At 41.0% G+C, this 18,837-nt stretch overlaps 1 long non-coding RNA gene across 1 annotated transcript; it reads left to right on the forward strand.

Annotated features, from left to right (window-relative positions):
- The first annotated feature begins 16,493 nt into the window (after positions 1-16,493).
- Positions 16,494-17,095, forward strand: LOC129162032 (uncharacterized). The gene is made up of 4 exons (XR_011517172.1): positions 16,494-16,579; positions 16,655-16,712; positions 16,788-16,857; positions 16,976-17,095. It is a non-coding gene; the product is annotated as an uncharacterized lncRNA (long non-coding RNA).
- Positions 17,096-18,837: the final 1,742 nt, after the last annotated feature.

An 18,837-nucleotide genomic window follows, 5' to 3' on the forward strand; every position in this document is an offset into this window, starting at 1 on the left:
GACTAAAAGTTCAATCATCTTTTTTAAAATAATAAACTCATTTGAGCTAAATCTATGGTAAGCAAACATGACAAACATATTTTGTTTCATCTTCACAAATACAGAAAAACATTCCCTCAGTTATATTTTGCTATTTTTATGTTATGATTGCACACCTTAAAATTCTGTTTCAGTCACAGATATGAACTTTCTTGGAACTCTGTGGTTTCAACCAAATATTATTTTATAGTTTATCTTCAGCAGCTCAGACTAATTGCAGCTGACATTTACAGAGGTGTTTGACTTCATAAAATCCCTCAGATATCTTTAATTTGCCTCCTCTTGTTCAGGAGAGCTCGTGCCTATCTCCAGCAACTATGGTGTTCTGGTTCTAAAATGATGGTAAACCGCCCACACAGTAAATTAATAATTAGCAGGTCTACTAATTCCACATGGAAATTGGGATTATGTGGTCCAATCTTCTTGTATTATCAATGTAATTTTGCTGCATAAACTCCAAATACATTTGGCAAAAGCTTTTGAAGGGAAAACTACTGAAACTACACGTTGCAACGGTAAATTCAAATTCAGATGTCACTCAGATTGATGCCATTCCTTGATAACTTTCCTAAGTATCACTTCAGAAGAACGGAAGACCTGAGGACATGGTCCTGCAATGTTTACAGCTGAAACTTGTAAATTAGAGTATGGTGCAAAAGTTCTTTTATTTCAGTGTGTGTATGGGATAAACTCATTACATGCACAGTGAGATAGTTCAAGCCTTTATTTGTTAAAAGTGTGATGATTATGGCTTACAGCCTATGACAACTCTCAAGGGTTCCTCAGCCTTTAGATGGTCTCTCAGTCTAAGTTGAATTACTGACATAAACAGACTTTTGCACCATATTCTATTTTTTGTTTCACCTGCATCTAATAATTAATAAATAAGACAGCCTTTATGATCAAGTATGCTTCAATGTAATGGTGTCTTACCCATCCATTTTCTGGACCCGCTCATCCACGCTGGGTTGTGGGGCGGCTGATGCCTATCTGCCTGACAGGTTGCCAGTCTGTCGCAGGGCAACACAGCACACTCACACAATTTAGAGAGACCAATCAACCTGACTTTTTTGGACTGTGGGAGGAAGCCGGAGCACCCAGACAGAAGTTACGCTTGCACAGGAAGTTCATGCAGAGAGATGTGAACCCAGGAGCTCCTTGCTGCAAGGCAACAATGCTAACCACTGCACCATCATGCAGCCCATGCAAGCTCTTCCACATAAGGTTTTCTTTACTTTTCTTTGTTTTATACTATATTGTCTTAATATTTTTTACACAATCCCAGCCGTAACCCAACCGACAAACAATATTTGGACTCGTAATTTACTTTAGCCACCTACTTTTACCCACAGCAGTCTTACAGCCACTGACACCTACAAAGATTGTATTGGGTCCTGTAGATCTAAACCATGGTCCCGGTGCTGGGCTTTGTTACTAAGGGGTGCTCTCTGGTGCTCAATCACTCCTTCTTCTTGCATTCTATTCACAAATCACTCCTGGGGACAAATCACACACACACACACACACACACACACACACACACACACACACGACTCTTTTATAAGACACACCATGCCGGTGTCGGTACAAGATTGGCTCGGGGTCCGTCGACTGCCGATGACGTCTAAGTAGTTGATTGGCTGAACATGAACCTCGCGGAAGTTAAGTAATCACATTACGTTGGACCAGGCAAATCTTTCTATTGGAAAGATGGACAACTTTTACAAAGAAATCCATCATTGCCTCTTTGAAAATACACTTTTAGCATAGAGCTGCAAGTATATTAGGGCTGAACGATTAACTGCATGTGTAATTAAATTGCGATGTGACAAAAGGAGATTTTCTGATTGCAAAGGCTGCAATTTGGCAGCGAGTGGTTAGCGAAATGCTAATATACATGGAAAAACCCATAGGAATGCTAATGCTAATATCACCGATTACATTCTTACAAATTGTGAATTAGAAACGTGCCAAATGATTACATTTGGAGTCTAATAGAAAGTAAAACTACCATCAATCAAATAAGTACAGACAGGTATTTTAGTAAAGCCAGAAAACTTTTAACTCCAGAGTTTTGGCTAGCAGCTATGATCGTAACTGAACTACGCATGGACAAGACGTCAAAAACTCTAAACACAAAATACTTCAATAAACGGGACACACTTCTTTCCTGCAAATACAATTTCACAGTTGTTGCTAATACCTATGATCCTTCAAGGGATGTGCTCAAAGAGGAGTTCAACATTATGAATACAAGATAGTGTTTTATTTTACAAATACCATTATAAACACAAACTTACGTCTTAAGAAACATTATTTTAATAACGAAACTGCTAAATTCTTTCCAACAGTATAGATGTGTAGTGTATTTTGTCCGAGTAGGTTTGCCGTACTTTGACGTCATCGGCAGTCGAAGGACCCCGAGCCGATCTTGCACCTGAACAGATCCTGTACCGACACCGGCAAATCGGCGTGATATTACCGCAATGGTATGTCTATAAGCACGCCATGCCGGCATGGCGCTGCGCGAATTTTGCGGCATTTGTTCCGCCTCGCTTGGTAGTAATAATGCGGTAATGGTCTGTCGTATGCGCCCTGGCGCAGCAGAGGCAGATGTCATGATGACGTGGGGAGTTATTGCTGAGCTCCGGCTGGCAAATGTATTGAAAATGAAAGTAAACACAGGCAGTAAGGTTTGTTTTTAGAACAAAATCAGCTGAGATGGTAAACTGGAGCGCCGCCGAGCTCCATGAGCCTCTCTGTTAGAGCTGAAGCTCAGATCACCAGAGACTGCACAGGGACTGATACACCCTTGTGTATGTAGACGCTGTTGAAACAGGATACGATAAGTTAAAAAAGAAAAAAAAGGTTATGTTTAAACAACAACCATATTTGTTCTAAACAGATGTTTTTGATAATAGTTTCCTATTCTCATGTTGATTCAGGAACACAGCAGTGGTGATGACATCAGAACATCTTCAGGAACATAAACTCTGCAACACCAATGAAAACATAACAGAAATGTCATCTTGTAACATTTTAAAATGGTCACAATGACTTTCAGGCTCTGATTTGAGTAGAGAAGGTGCAGAACTGTTGAGTCTGTTGTTTCGCTCACTTCAAAACGTCTAGATTCTTCTCATCATATAGTTTTAGATGTGAGTCACAGCAGTGAAACAAGCCTCTCAAAATCAGTGCATGAGCAAAAGTTTACACGCATTCTTCCTCAACTTTAAAGTTTAGGATTTACAAAGAAGAGGGAAACGTTTACTAAGCAGACAGTTTTGGATGAACTCCGCCACGGGCTCCAGAAATAAACCCCAAGGTAATAACGCGACTCCGCGTGGGACTAAAAGAGGAGTTAGAGCAGAAAGGAAAGCCGGCAGCGGCGGCGCAGAGGTACTGACCGACCAACAACAGACGACAGATGAAAGAGTCCAGCTCTTCTGCTGTCCTTCATTAGGACTTGTCCGGGATGCAGCTGGATGTACTTACCTTTAATAGTGCTGATAATTAGCCCTGCCATTCTACATTCTCCTGACATAAACACACTGCCACTCACTCACACACACACACACTCGCCGCTGAGTTTATTACTTGGCGGGGAATCATTATCAGGGATAATTTGAAAGCAATTTTGAGGCTCACCTATTACCTCTGTTTTGGTTCCTTCTGGTCATTAGCAGAGCTGTCAGGAAGATTGAATATTACACATTTAGAGGGGGGTCCCTGACTCCAGGTGTCAGGAGAGGTTATGTAGAGCAAACGCAATGACAGACCGTCACGCACAAAGCCACGGCCAGTCCCCTGAACTGGACCTGCATTTGTGTTCCTTGCAGAAAAATGAGTTTCGTTAGTAACTCTGTTTAGTTTGTGCATTTATGGCTGGGGGCTTCAGGATGACTCTGGCTGAGAAAATTCAGGATTCTGCTCTCGCTACTTGTTGTGCCGGAGGTACTGAAGGAAGTTAAGCACGTCTCACCAGTTTTTCTTCTTTTCTCTCCTTGGTGTGAAAGATTAATCACTGTTTCAGGTGAAATGTGCTGGAGAGGCAGTGGAATATCAATAAAGAGCCCAATTATGAATCTGAGGTGCGACCATTGTCTGAGGAAGCCGTCCTCTTTGTGGGATTAATTACGAGGCTGCGTTTTTTACCTGCTGATTTTATTAAACCTCTTTCATGTCTCAGCTTCCATCTATTCTTTGGGCATTAATATGCAGATCAAAAAAGGAGACAGATTTTCTCTGGCAAACAGTGAGGTCAGGCATCAAATTAGCATATTGCTAATCTGCATAAAACTCCTCCAAAGACATAGTCTCATTAGTGTCACAGCTCTGGGTGCAGTTATACGTCGGCTGAACCGTGACAAGGTTGAGTGGGCTTGTTATTCTACATGTAACACGATTAACTTTACACGGCTACATTCCATGGTATGTGCTTGCATGTATTTGGTCTAAATGATGCCGTTTTTGTGATTTACACTCCTGTATCCGGTATCGCTCCATTTGAAACTTCACCCGCTCAACTGTTTCGGCTCAGGGTGAAACTGGAAGACAGAGTGAGCAGGATGCCTTTTGCCAGAGTAATTAGGGCTTATTGAGAGACGGTGCACAGGAACGGGCAAGGCTCAGGCCCGAGTGTTGTTGGTATTTACAAGCTGAATGCAAATGTCAGCGTCTCTATAGATCATCTTGGGCCCTCCTGCCGACTTCTTTACACTGTTTTGTATTCTCCCAGCACTTTAAGGTAAAGGCAGAGAAAATTAAATCATGGAATCATTACTGAGAAAGGTCACAATATAAATATTTCATATCTGATATTTGGTGTGGAGGATTGGGTTTGTGCTGGGTGCTGTTAAGGCTGTGAGAATGCATTTTACATCAGGCTGCCGATGCAGCGTCTGATCTCGGGTGAAAAGTAAGATGGCGGCTGTGCTTTGTAGCCGTTCCTCCAGCTGCCTTGCATAACTTAATTCTTTTTTACCACTTCAGGCAGATCAATGGAGTTCCATACCTGCTGGTCCGACTAATAAAAGGGTTGGGTAACTGAAGTCTCTGCGGCCAGTCCCGGGGTGCAGAGGCCCACTTGTCTGCCTGGTTGGGCTCCACACACCCTTTCCTTTCTTAATGATCAGGATTAGAAAAGCTGGGGCCTCTACTGTAGGAGGAAGCAGCTGCTTCCATGCTCATTATAGCCTCACAACTCCACAGAGTGGTAACAGCTGGAACGCGCGTTCCAGAAGGAGAAAGCCCAGATACTTCGAAGATCTCATGTGGCAACGAGCATTCCTCCGCGAGCGGCGAGCCGGAGTGCTGCAGCGTCACATGACAAACAGACCGGGAGGAGAATGGAACAGAGGTGGATGGAATGATGCATCAACGCAGCTATCTGTTTGGGTGTTGTCGTTTGTGCCCACTGATTAGAAATTCTCCTCAAACTTCATTCCTAATCATGTCATCTTGTAATTTCTGTGTGCAGAAGACAAGATAGATTCTCAGTGAAATGACTGAATGTTAGTTAATAGATCACTTTAATCAAAGGGCTGTGGTGTGGTTAACTGACAACTGTTATCTCCAGAAGACGGTATCGGCTCCTGATGATAATGACAAGACAAGGTGGGCTAATGAAGTGAGTGGTGGAGCCGCTGATAAGGCTGTCTAGCCTCCGATACTTCTTTAATGACTTCATGATCCCTTGCATTAACGGGACAGGGCTCATCTGCAGAGAAATGATTAAACCTTACAGCGTGCAACGTATCTGTTAAACATTAAATCTCAAAGCTGCAACTGCGATGAGACTAAAGATGCTGTAAAATAGCAGCAAATTCATGATCCTAAATTGTCATGTACCAATGCTTGGTCAAGAGTCCTTACTGTCAAATGTTCATGCACATTCTGCAGCTTCATAAAGTTCTTCTGGCAGGATCTGCTGTGGAAGTGGAAGACCATCTGTGCTGATAGGGAGAGTTCACAGACCTCAAAAGGAGGTTGGAGTGGAGAAAGATGTCTGAATCCAAACCGTGACATCCGCTCAGTCTGCTTTTCACATTCTTTATTTTTGTTTATTTTGACAATCCTAATTCCCAAATTAAATGTGTTCGTTCCATGCTAATGCTATGAACATTAGCCTCAGAAAGTCCATTGCATTTTGGGAAAATGTCAACTAGAATTGGCAGCTATTCAAAATGATGCTGTTAGTTAACTCAGGGAAAGCTAGGTAACAGAGAAACCTCCTCCATTCACCCATTTTCCTTCACTTTTCCATTTCCAAGCATTCCTCTCCCTGGTGATAGCTCATCTTCAGAGGTCCCAAAGTGTTCTCTGAGAGGACATCCCTCCAGCAGTTTCTGAGTCTGCCTCTAGGTCTATTCAATTCAATTCAATTCAATAATTTATTTCACTCAAAGTTTAAATATACAAACTTCAAATCAGAATATAAGCATTCGAGTGAAATGGGGGAGGAAGAAGAAAAAATCTTATATGACCTACCCACTTTAACTAAGACAAGATAAATAACAAAAAGTACAAAATAACCTTATACACAAAAACTAAACCGCTCACTTACTTCCACAAATAATATCACTACTAAAACATTAATCCTCCATCCTCAACACACCACATCATACGATTTTAGCATTTTATCTTTATACATTTTTTTGAATTGATCAGTAGTTGTACATTTTTTTAATTCATCATCCAGGTTATTCCATAATTTCACACCATATATTGAAATACACATTTGCTTTAATGTAGTACGAAGAAATATCCTTTTAAACTCTGGTTTCCTTCTACTCTTATCATTTTTTGGGATTAAAACAAAGAACCCTTGTAGATTAGTTGGCAGCAAATTATTTCTAGCCTTAAACATAATTAGTAAAATTTTCAAGTTAACTAAGTCTTTGAATTTCATAATTTTAGATAGAACAAAATATTTGTTAGTATGTTCTCTTGGATTTGCTTTATATAGAATTCGCAAAACTTTCTTCTGTAACAGAAACAAAGGATTAGTGTTTGTTTTATACGTATTGCCCCAAACCTCAATACAATAAGTTAAGTATGGTAATATAAATGAATAATATAATGTCTGAAGCATTGAAATTTCTATAAAACCTTTGACTTTGTTTAAAATTCCAATACTTTTGGATATTTTTTTGTTTTATATATTTTATACGGGATTTCCAAGTAAGTTTATGGTCCAAGAGAACCCCTAAGAATCTGACTTCATTTACTCTATCAATTAAAAAACCATCAATAGGCAACGTAACTAAATCATTAGTTTTTCTGTTACCAAAAACCATGAATTTTGTTTTATTCCAATTGAGAAATAATTTATTGTCATTAAACCACTTCTTAAGTTTAGACATTTCACAAACCATATTTTGAATAATAATTTCTAAATCATTTCCAGAACAAAATATATTCGTGTCATCAGCAAACAATATGAACTGTAATACTTTGGACACATCACAAATGTCATTTATATATAGAATAAAAAGCTTAGGGCCCAACACTGACCCCTGTGGGACACCGTGTGTAATCTCTAGTGAATCTGAAATTTCATCATCTAACTGTACAAATTGATTTCTATTGGTCAAATAACTACTTAACCAGTCATGGGCGATTCCACGTATCCCATAATCCCTCAGCTTGGAGAGTAAAATACTGTGATCTATTGTGTCAAATGCCTTTTTTAAATCAATAAACAACCCCACTGTATATTGTTTTTTTTCTATTGCTGATGAAAGTTCTTCATTTAATTCCAATAAAGCCAGGGATGTTGATTTATGTGATTGAAACCCATACTGAGTCTCACTCAGGAGGTTTTCCTTCTCAATAAAGTTATCTAGTTTCTGAACAAACCATTTCTCAAGCACTTTAGAGAACAGAGAAAGCACTGAGATTGGTCTATAATTATCAAACTTATGTTTATCACCATTTTTAAAAATTGGAATTACTTTTGCAGTTTTCATTTTTTCTGGAAATGTACCACTCTGAACAGACAAATTACGGATATAAGTGAATGGCATGCCTGGAAAACTCCAAGACTGAGCCTGGCTCAGAGGAAGCTTTTTCAGCTGTTTGTATCCAGGATCTCGTTCAGGGTGGGATTGTAGACAGGCCCGTGCACTGAGAACATTCGGCTCAGTCTCTTCTTTACCACATTAGACCTTACCTGAAAATACTACAACCCTCTTCAGCTTTTTGAAAAGGAGAAAAATTGGCCTCCACCCAGCCGGATGAGAAGGAAATCTGTTTCAATAGCTATGTTCACATGGGCACAAGTAATTGGAATGAATGCCCTATCAGATCAAAATTTCTTCAATCGGAATAGTCTGATTCGATACGGCCCGATTGGAATGGAATTTCATTCCGATCGAGAGAGGTGGATTTATCCGGTCATCATTCTGTCTGGCGTTCATGTACACATTCATTTGGATTCTGGAGTAAAAGAATGCCCATTGTGTAACCTCGGCGTGACGTCTTTCCGCCTTTGCAGACGCTCAGGACAAGTCGAAAACATGGCGGGAGGTAAACAGAAGTTACCCTACTTTCCTCTCCTGGAGGAGGAGCAGCAGTGTAACGTTCTGCTGAGCTTGTAGCATCATTAAAGCGATCAGTAAAAACAAACGCATGCAGGCAAAGACGCAAAGAAGGTCCATAACGGGGGAAGAAAACGTAAGTTAACAGGCAAAGCTAGAGAATAAGAAAATAAAATGTGAGGGGAAGTCTATAGCGAGTTTACATTTTTTTTCTGAGAAAGACAACTCTGCGTACCCTCAACCTGTTTAATCTGACTGAATGCTTGTGCATGTGTACTCACGGTATGATTGGATCATTTCACTTAGTGTCCATGTAAACAGAGATTTGGGATTTCCGACCAAAGATTTGAATCGGATAGGGGAAAGTTCCATCCATCCATCCATTTTCATCTGCTTATCCGGAGTCGGGTCACGGGGGCAGTAGCCTAAGGCGAGGCCCAGATTTCCCTCTCCGAGCCACCTCAACTGGCTCCTCTCGATGTGGAGGAGCAGCGGGTCTACTCCGAGCCCCTCCCGAATGCCCGAGCGTCTCACCCTATCTCCAAGGGAGAGCCCAGCCACTTTGCAGAGAAAACTCATTTTGGCCGTTTGTATCCGCAATCTCATTCTTTCGGTCACTACCCAAAGCTCATGACCATAGGTGAGGGTAGGAACGTAGATCGACCGGTAAATCGAGAGTGTCGCCTTCTGACTCAGCTCCCTCTTCACCACGACAGACCGGTACAACGCCCGCATCACTGCAGACGCAGCACCAATCCATCTGTCGATCTCACGCTCCAGTTTTCCCTCACTCCTGAACAAGACCCTTAAACTTAAACTCCTCCACTTGGGGCAGGACCTCATCCCTGACCCGGAGAAGGCATTCTACCCTTTTCTGAATCACGACCATGGTCTCAGGTTTAGAGGAGCTGATTCTCATCCCAGCTGCTTCACACTCGGCTGCCAACCGCTCCAGCGAAAGCTGAAGATCATGTTCTGATGAAGCCAACAGGACCACATCATCTGCAAAAAGCTGGGGAAAGGGGAAAGTTGGCGCATGTAAACGTAACTAGTGTAACCTTACTTCTAACATGATTGAGACATTAGATTGTTTGGTGATTATTTCGCAGTAAAATTCTTAATTGTTGTACAATATTGTAGAATATACTTCACTGGGGTAACTCTATTAGCAGACTTTTTATACATTTAAAAATAGCTTTGTTACTACTGTTTCACTTAGGTTTGTCATTGGTAAAAAAATACAGACAAAACCCGATCCAGAAAAATTGCACCATCCAAATAGTAGAAATTTGGATTGCAGTTTGATAATAATTTTTTAAATTTACCAATCAGACAAGATCCATACACACACTGTGCATGACAGTGACAAAAAATGTAGTACTTGGGCTGTGACAGAAAAAACTTGAAAACCATTGCTGCAAGGTTGTAATGAGGCCCCAGAAAAAAACCTGCTGTCCGGCGCAGACTAGGAAGCGTGCTGCCATGTCTTTAAGGTGCTTTTATGGGGCACACCACTGGGACACAATATCAGCGTAATATTACCGCAATGGTATGTCTATAAACGCGCCATGCCGGCATGGAGTTGCGCGAATATTGCGACATTCGTTCCGCCTCGCTTGGTAGTAATATTGCCGCATCAGCCCCTCGCCTCTGACGGCCAAACTCAGACGGCTTTTCACTGCGTTGTGGAAAGTTTGTCAGCCCTCTTGAGGCCCCCCGTGGGTTGGGACCCCCAAGCATTCCCCTGCCCTGCCTGTCAGCTCACAGCGCCTCGGGCTGAACATTCTGCAGTGTGCAGTAGAGAGAGCATTTTAAAAGACACCCAAGTCCTGCGGAATCCTCATTGGTAAATTTCCTCATTTTAAATGTCACATTGATGATCTGATCTGACAAAAAAAAAAAGTCTACATCTGCTGTTTTGTTTTTCCAGTTGAGACATTTTCCCCACTTTCTGCACTTCTCACCCCATATGAAACCTGATTTGTGCCCCGTCTACACCTCTGTAATATCATCTGTTGTGATACATTTCCAAATTACTTTAAAAAAGTTGGAAATTCTCCAAAAGAAAGTCATACTTGCCTTCTCATCGTCTGGGTATAATTATCCTTTCACAGCACTTTCCTACCCTTAGTCTTCTGCTTCTCTCTGAGTAAAATTATTCTCAGAAGGCTTGTATAATGTACCACATTGTTCACAACCACAAACAGAAACTGTGTTTGACCTCATCCCAGTCTCCTCCCTATACATGCATGTACAACCAGGAAAATAAAATCAAATTACTGAAAAAAACAACGCCGATGTTGTAGTATCCTTTGCTTGGGATTGAAAATTTAGAATGAGCTTGATGTGATGCAAAAAATGTTGCAATCCATCTACGTCTTATTGAGAAAACAACTGAAAACAACATTCCTATACAGATACCATTATTTACTATCTATGTATAATGCTGGCTTCTGTATGTCTTTATTGCTGCATTTGTTTATATGTTGTTGTTTCTACAAGATGTTTGTTTGGACTGTTGATTGTAGTGTGACAGTGTAAGTGTCCTGTCACCGTGTCCCGACTGATCATGCGCCCTGGCTACTTGGCCAAGGGGATGTCCCTTTGGCTGACTGGTTAGAGCGTATGACTCTCACCTGGGAGTCTGGGGATCGAATCCCGCCCGGGTCCTCATTTATCCACCTGGCCACAGTAGGAAACTGGGCCCTCAAGCAGGGGCGGATTTAGGACTGAAGAAGATCCGGGGCTTAACACACACACACACACACACACACACACGTAACACGCACTAGACTTTTCATAAAACATTCGGGGCTTGAGCCCAAGTAGCCGGGCCTAACGCCGCCCCTGCCCTCAAGTAAGTTTTTAATAGCTTACCTGGGATGAGCCATTTGCACAACCAGGCCTTGTAATATGTTTATTGTCACTCTGTGCATTTCATATGTGCACTAGGAATGTTCCAGTCATGTTTTTTTACTCCCGATCCGATTCCGAGTCATTTGATTTTGAGTATCTGCCGATACCGAGTCCCGATCCGATACTTTTCAGAAAAGCATTAAAATAAGAAAAAAGGGGGTGGAAATCAAGAAAGCATTAAAATTAGAAGAAAACACATCCAAATTATTCTTTAAGTTTCACTTTCATTTTTTAAGAAAGTACACCGATTAAAAACTTGTTTATATTGTGAATTGTAGCATCATCAAGGTCCTCTAATTTGTGGCAAAGGTCACATTTACCCAACTGGGTCAAGCAGGGTCAAACAGTACTTTTAAATCCACAGATTAACCAAGGAGCCATGATGTCTGGAAGAACATATCACCTATCTGCTGCTGTTCCGTCCCAGGGGGAGGACACTTCAAGTTCACAATGATAATAATTAGATAATAATATTAATAAAACTCATTGACTTTATTACTGTTTATTATAACCATCATAAATGATCACTTGCTTCAGTATAAATGTATTTTAATTACATGAAATGAATTATTATGCTTTGGGTATAATAATGATTAATTATGATTATGGTTGATGACAGTAAAAGATGTGCTCAGCAAAGAAGGTCAGTTCACCTTATCCATCTAACACAGAGTCCAGATAAACGATAACTGCAACACATGTTTTTGACGCATGATCAAAGCTTTTCTGGGGAGAGAGTGGGAGTGTCCTGAGAGCTTGGTAAACTAACCATCACCAGCTTCAGTTTAGTTCTTGAACCAACATCACTGAGGAAGGGAACGGCCATCCCTAACCTCTGCCAAGCTGTTCTGTCACGCTGACAAGAATAGCTAAGAATAAACGAAACCTTAACCAGCAGACGAAAACTCCTTACAGAGTTGTTGATTTTTGAGTTAAGTTAAGACAAAAAACTCCGTCAGAGTTACGGACTTTGAGACGCCAATAGTTCATCAGTCGTGTGACCCATGGAGACAACCCAGGACTGATTTGGTCGCATAGAGGTCCTTCTACCATCCTCGTGCCCGGAGGAAATCATCTCCACTTGACATCTTGGATCCGAAAGGGGGTCTCCGGAAACTGGGTGAGGTAGACACTAATGGACAGATGACGTTTGATGCTGTTCTCTCTAAGTAAACAACAGTTAGCTGCAAAACATCATTTCCATCCAGAACGCTTTATCTCCCTCTGAAAGAAATCTTCTGATAATTCCAGTCACGCATCCAAAGTCGTATTTCCAATTTAGCTTCCATCCAGCCACAGGTTTGCCTTTTTTAAACAAGTTTAATATCAAAGCTGTTAAAAATTGTCATTAAATTGTCATCCATAAATTGTCGTTTATAATTGTCGTTTCAAATCTTTAAGTTTAAAACTGTTAGTAATAAATTTCTTTATTTTTAAACTTGCCTCATTATTGAAACGAAACACAGAAAAGGTATAATATTTCTGGTTATTGTAAAGCAAAGATCCTAGCTTCTGATTCAAAAATAAACTTTTGCTATAAACTATAACTATTCAAATTAAACGTTAATCTTTGGATTGAAATTAGACCAAACAGGTTGGTGTATGAACTTAGATCGATATATAAGTATCTGGGATATTTATATATGATCTAAGCCTCATAGGTTAATCTGACACATGACACATTGCTTTTACTCATCCAATCGGAACCTTCCTTTCTGAAAGCGTGGCATAGTCTCTGTGGTGTTTATAAATCTGCAAACTTTTATTCGTCCATAAATCAAAACATCCAGATAAATAAAACCAGTCCCCACGCCATCTTAGTTCAGTTCTCTGAGTTCTCTACAGTTCACTGCACCCGGACTTTCTTTATAAAGAGCAAGTAACGTCTAAATTAACTTTTTTTTGCTGATGAACTGTATAAATGAGTGTCTAATAGTGTTTTAAATGTGTGTGTTCATTATTTTAGCATTTTGGTGCATTTTCTTTAAAAATTAAAAATTCTGCCTAAATACCACAGTATAGCTCCACCTTCAGCTTAAAACATAGAATTTGACTCATTTTGAATAAATTTTAGCCAATGGCTAAAGAGTAAGATACTAGGTAAACCAGTAGAGTACGTAGCAGCTCTGTGTCAAAGTTATAAAGCAACGAGCGTCTCGGCCACGCCTTGTGGCGAGTTGGGAGTTGGATTTGCAAGCGAGTGTAGGAGGTTAGCGGTAGTTCAGCATTAGCATATAGCATTAGCATATCCTAGTCTTTAGCGTAGCCTTTAGTGTTATACATACTTATTTAGTGTTAGCTTGGCTGTTGGCAGTGGCGGAGCTTGATATGTGCAACATGTGCGGCCGAACAGGGCGGCAGTCTGCAGGGGGCGGCATTTAATTTCCTTTTTTTTATTTTTTTCTAAAAAAATTTTTTTTAGCATCAACCAATACATAAACAAAACATAGAAATTGCATGTTCTTAATAATAATAGTGATGATAATAATAATATCTCTGTAATAAAAGCACAACAAAGTGTAACCCATATTAACTACTCCCTGTCACATGACCCACGTCAGCTGTTGTGAGGTCCCTCTCCTGATTGGCTCCTTCCACGTCGCGGCAAAGCTGACTGTGGGCTCGACTCCTGCTGTGGCTGTAAGCTTGTTGCTTTAGAACGGCGTTGGAAAACAAAGCATTTTTCTCCCCTCAATTCATTTATACTCTCATTTTACCTCAGCGGTAAGTGTTCTTAACATCTACCAATAACACCCTTTTACTTGTCAGTGACCAGTCGATCATTTTTGCTATAAAAAATGACCTTGTTCGGCGGAGTTCCCACCGCGAGCAGAACTCCGGTTCAAAAACGCTGTTTTTGAAACACTTTTATTTACTTAAGCACTTTAATGGGCTTAACTTGAAACCAAGAGCAATCGAATGATTATTGTTATGTGTTGCCTTGAATTCGGCTATGCTGTCTGTCAGACAGTTGTTTTCCTTTATTGTTGTTTTTGTATTTGTTTGTAGCAAACGCTACTGGAATGTATAGATTGAGCTACGTAGCCAAGATGATTAATAATTGACCTGTTGTACATTCGTGATATGTTTACCGGTAAACTGAATCGAACTTGATGTGCTAATGAACGTTTCTCTGGCCTACAGGTCAGGTTTTTTTCCCCCATGTTGAACTGATCTTCTTCATATTGAAGTGGCGAGCTGGTAGGGGGGGCGTCGGGGGGGGGGGGGGGGGGGGGTCACAGGGGGATCTCGCACAGGTCGCCATTTAGGCCAGCTCCGCCTCTGGCTGTTGGATAGTGTAGTTTAGTTAGTGTTTGGCTGTTAGTGTAATTGGGAAAGTAGTTCGGGTTTAGTGCTCCATATCGTGTTGTATGGTGAGATGGTGTATTGTAGTATGGTTGCGGTGGCTCTGTGGGGTTGCACTCCTTTCCGCTGGACTTAGAAGTTAGGCGCCAGTGGTTGCGTGCAATCGGTGTCTGGAAAACATTCAGCTCCCGCCTGGTGCTGTAGTTTGCAACCAGCATTTTACCCGCGATTCTGCACGTCTCCGTTTGAAGAGGGAGGCAATGCCCACCGTGGCTCTTCCGTGATTTAGATGCAGCCCACCGACTCTGCTCCCCCACCATGACGGGCTCCAGTCTGAGGTGAGTAAGCTAAATAAAAGTTAACATCTTCTAAAGACAATTTCCTACCTAAATGCAAAGCTTGAGAGACGTGGTTCACTCCATTTAGCTAATATCAGCCTGCACTGCCTTCGGGCAGATTTGTCAAGTTCACAAAATGTGGAACGGGATGTAAGGTTAGGATCAGCGGCGAATCGGAACATATCTCGAAGCCCTGGCCGACAAAACAGTCCACATGGCTGTCAGGCTCGGAGAAAATTCGGGTTGCTTTTGTGTCAGTCGGCAATTCTGCAACAGTGACTCTAACTAATGCAGCACTAGTTGACAGACATCATTACAGCGTGAAATCCAGCTTGTGACCCGGTTCCGTGAGGAATTCTGTTCAGGAGGTCGCATTGCAGGCTCTCCACATCATGTGTGACTGACTTTTACGTTATAATAACGATCACACACTAGGAATGTTATAAAGCGCCTATATAGGACAGTTTCTTTTGTATATTATCTGACTTTATAAACAACAACAGTGTGCTTCTATTTTTTTTTCAGGCTAAATCTGCCCAAGACACTGGCTGTCAGACTGATTCAGTAATCTGCAAGAATGCACTTGTCCAGGCTGACGTGACGCCTTACCCGTAGCAAAGGTGAATTATTTTTAATAATCTTCTATGTAAACATTTTATTATTACCTTCTAGTTTTAATTTGTTTTACAGATTATTGTTACACGTGATTTTATGCTCTTTTAAACATTTATAAATGTGCTGTTTCTTTGTTTTTTATAGAGCTCACAGCCACAGTGTGTCTTGTGATACAGGGACCATGACGGAAATTCTTCTTCTTCTTCCTTTCCGGTTTAAATGGCGGGTGGCAACCAACTTAAGGTGCATTACCGCCACCTACTGTGCAGGAGTGTGAGTCAGAGCGAGGAGAAAAAAAAAAAATAAATATATATATATATATATATATATATATATATAAATAATAAAAAACTAAATTCTACTAAATACCTTAATTTTCCTAAGAAACTCCAGCACCATCTTATATTTGGACCCACTGCCATTCAACAACGTTCTCAAATTCCAAATGCCACATCCTTTATCTTTCAACCTATCTATAAATTCACCCCTAATTACATCAAACTTACTACAAAAACACAAAACATGTTCTACCGTTTCCTGTTCTGTCCCACAATCACAAAAACCTGTTTGATGTTTTCCCAAAATATGCAAAGTGCTGTTCAATCCCGAATGTCCTAATCTCAATCTCGTTATTATTGTTTGTTCCCTATTATGTAACTCCTTAAACGACCTTTTACCTACTACGTTCTGTATATTGACGGAAATTCATCTTCCAGAAAGTCCCAGAGCAGCGTCCACACCCCTGAAAAGACCAAGATGTGAGGTGTCTGCTGTTGATTCCAGCTTCCACCTCAGTGACAGTGCAAGCTCAGTGAACTGTTCAAGGTAAAAAAAATTTAAACATTTCAGAATTTTTAAGATATTAACAATTACATAAACGTATGTGATTACATCATGAAGGAGGCTACTGATTCTGGCCCTGTGACACTTGGTGGTGACGTGTGAGCTGATTCACCTGGTAAATAACTTTTACATTAAATATTTTGTTCTTTGCTATCAAAAGTAAATTAACTAATAACCTGCATTATTGCAGGACACTCAGCAAAATATGGACTCTACACCATGAGGCAGACACATGTTAATACTCTATAAGAGCACATAAGGTGAGCAACACCACATATTATTGTTATTATTGTACACTGTCCTGGATTTGTTTTCTTTCTGCATCTCATCATTAGCCTGGCTGATCACCTGATAACTCATGTCATCTGGTTATGACAGCATGAGGATGTCCTCACACACCTGTAACCTATCAGCTCATCTGACAGAATAGAGAGAGAAGAGACAACACCACATCTCCTGTTCCTGGAAAGCCTTCAGCCATCCTTCGATGACTGAGAACCTCCATCAGCTCTGTCTCCTGTCTGCCTACAATTATTATAATAAATATTGTGTTTGACAAGTTTTTTGTGCTGCCAAATATCTCATTTTGATTCCAGTTTTGATACTTAAATGAATATTTATAAGTTACATTAATTGAATTATCACATTGTTGCATGTTTAACTAGCTCTATTGTGATGAATTAAACTAGCACCTCACTGTTAAAAGCTCGTTTTAATTTCAAGCATGTTTAAGTATTCATGGACATGAACAAAAACAGGAAATATATAAATTGAGATTTATTTAATTAATATAACAAATAAGGGGGAAAGAGTCATTGAAAGGCACATTCTTCTGGAAGCTCCTGATCCTGACAACACCAGAAGAGGAGACCACCTGCAGACACCAGAGGATCACCTGCAACCAAGAGCAGCTAGTATCAGTAAATAAATAAATCAGGGCAGTTTTAGTGAGCTGAACACATTACAGAATAATTTTCTCATGGGGTATTTTCATAACTTTCTATGCAGCAGACTGTAACTTGAGCCCAGGGCTCCTGGAGAGCTGCTATCCAGCACGTTTCAGTGGTTTTCCTGCTTTAACAGGTTAGATTAGCTGTTAAGCAGCTCAGCTATTTGTTGCTGATTAAAACCAGGTGTGTTGAAGCAGATAAACCTCTAAAACATGCTGAATACTAGCTCTCTTGGGCCGTGGAGCAAAACCCTGCAGCTAATCTGATGCTATGGCTAACGGCTACTTAACATTCAGAGCTGGTTCTGTTGGGTCGGTTCCGGTAATTTCAGGCAACTCACAAGCTCAAAACAATAAGGCTCAGGTCCGCTTGTCTCCTCCAAATGGACTTGGTCCCTTTCTTCTCGAGTGTCTGGGTAAGGAGGGGGAGAAACGTCCTCCACTTCTAATAACTGCTCAGAGTGAAGGGAGCTAGCATCGTCTAGTTAGCCATCGTCTTCGTCACTGCCGCGGCTCCGCCCTCTCGGTCCTCCAGGCAACGCCTACTAATGTTGCAGTTTTTAAAATTGATACGTGGGTGGAGTAAGACTCTGAGTGGGACATTACCACGTCTTTAAGCAAAGAACCAACAAGCTGGATAAAATCTGTTACATTTTACCAACCAAGCAACGGTTCCCTTCAGAATAAAAGCTGAACTCACTGACCCTCCGGGTCCATCTGACGCTGTCAACCAACTGTCGCTTTTTACCTGGAGACAATCGAAAGACTAGTCTGTCGTACTGCTGATGCTGTTTCACCGGCTCCGGTACCAAAAGGGGGGTCCGAGGACCTGGCAGTCTGGATCTGTACGGATGTCTCATTCTAAGACTTAGATTGACTCTAACTTCCTTAATGATTTCTGTGATCTTGTGGCAGACTGCATCCTAAAATATGACTATGTCTTATTTTTTGGTGATTTTAACATCCATATCTGCTGTCCTCACAATGTGCTTGCTAAAGGTTTTTTTTAATTTGCTAGATTCATTCAATCTAACTCAATGGGTATCATCCCCAACTCATGCCAGGGGTCACACCCTGGACCTGGTTCTCTCTTTTGGCCTCCCCTTCATGAACCTTGTGACTTTGCCTCCTGTGTTCTCTGACCACTCTCCTATACTCTGTGATGTTACGTTGCCATGTCCTGTCCCTGTGTGTGAAGCTCTCGCTACTAGGTTCGGAGCCCTGGATACAGAAACTATTTCAAAGTTTGTGGACTGTATGTCTGTAAGGTTAGAGACCTTTAACCCTGATC

The sequence above is a fragment of the Nothobranchius furzeri genome, chromosome 1, assembly GCF_043380555.1.
Source record: "Nothobranchius furzeri strain GRZ-AD chromosome 1, NfurGRZ-RIMD1, whole genome shotgun sequence".
NCBI classification, from domain to species: Eukaryota; Metazoa; Chordata; class Actinopteri; order Cyprinodontiformes; family Nothobranchiidae; genus Nothobranchius; species Nothobranchius furzeri.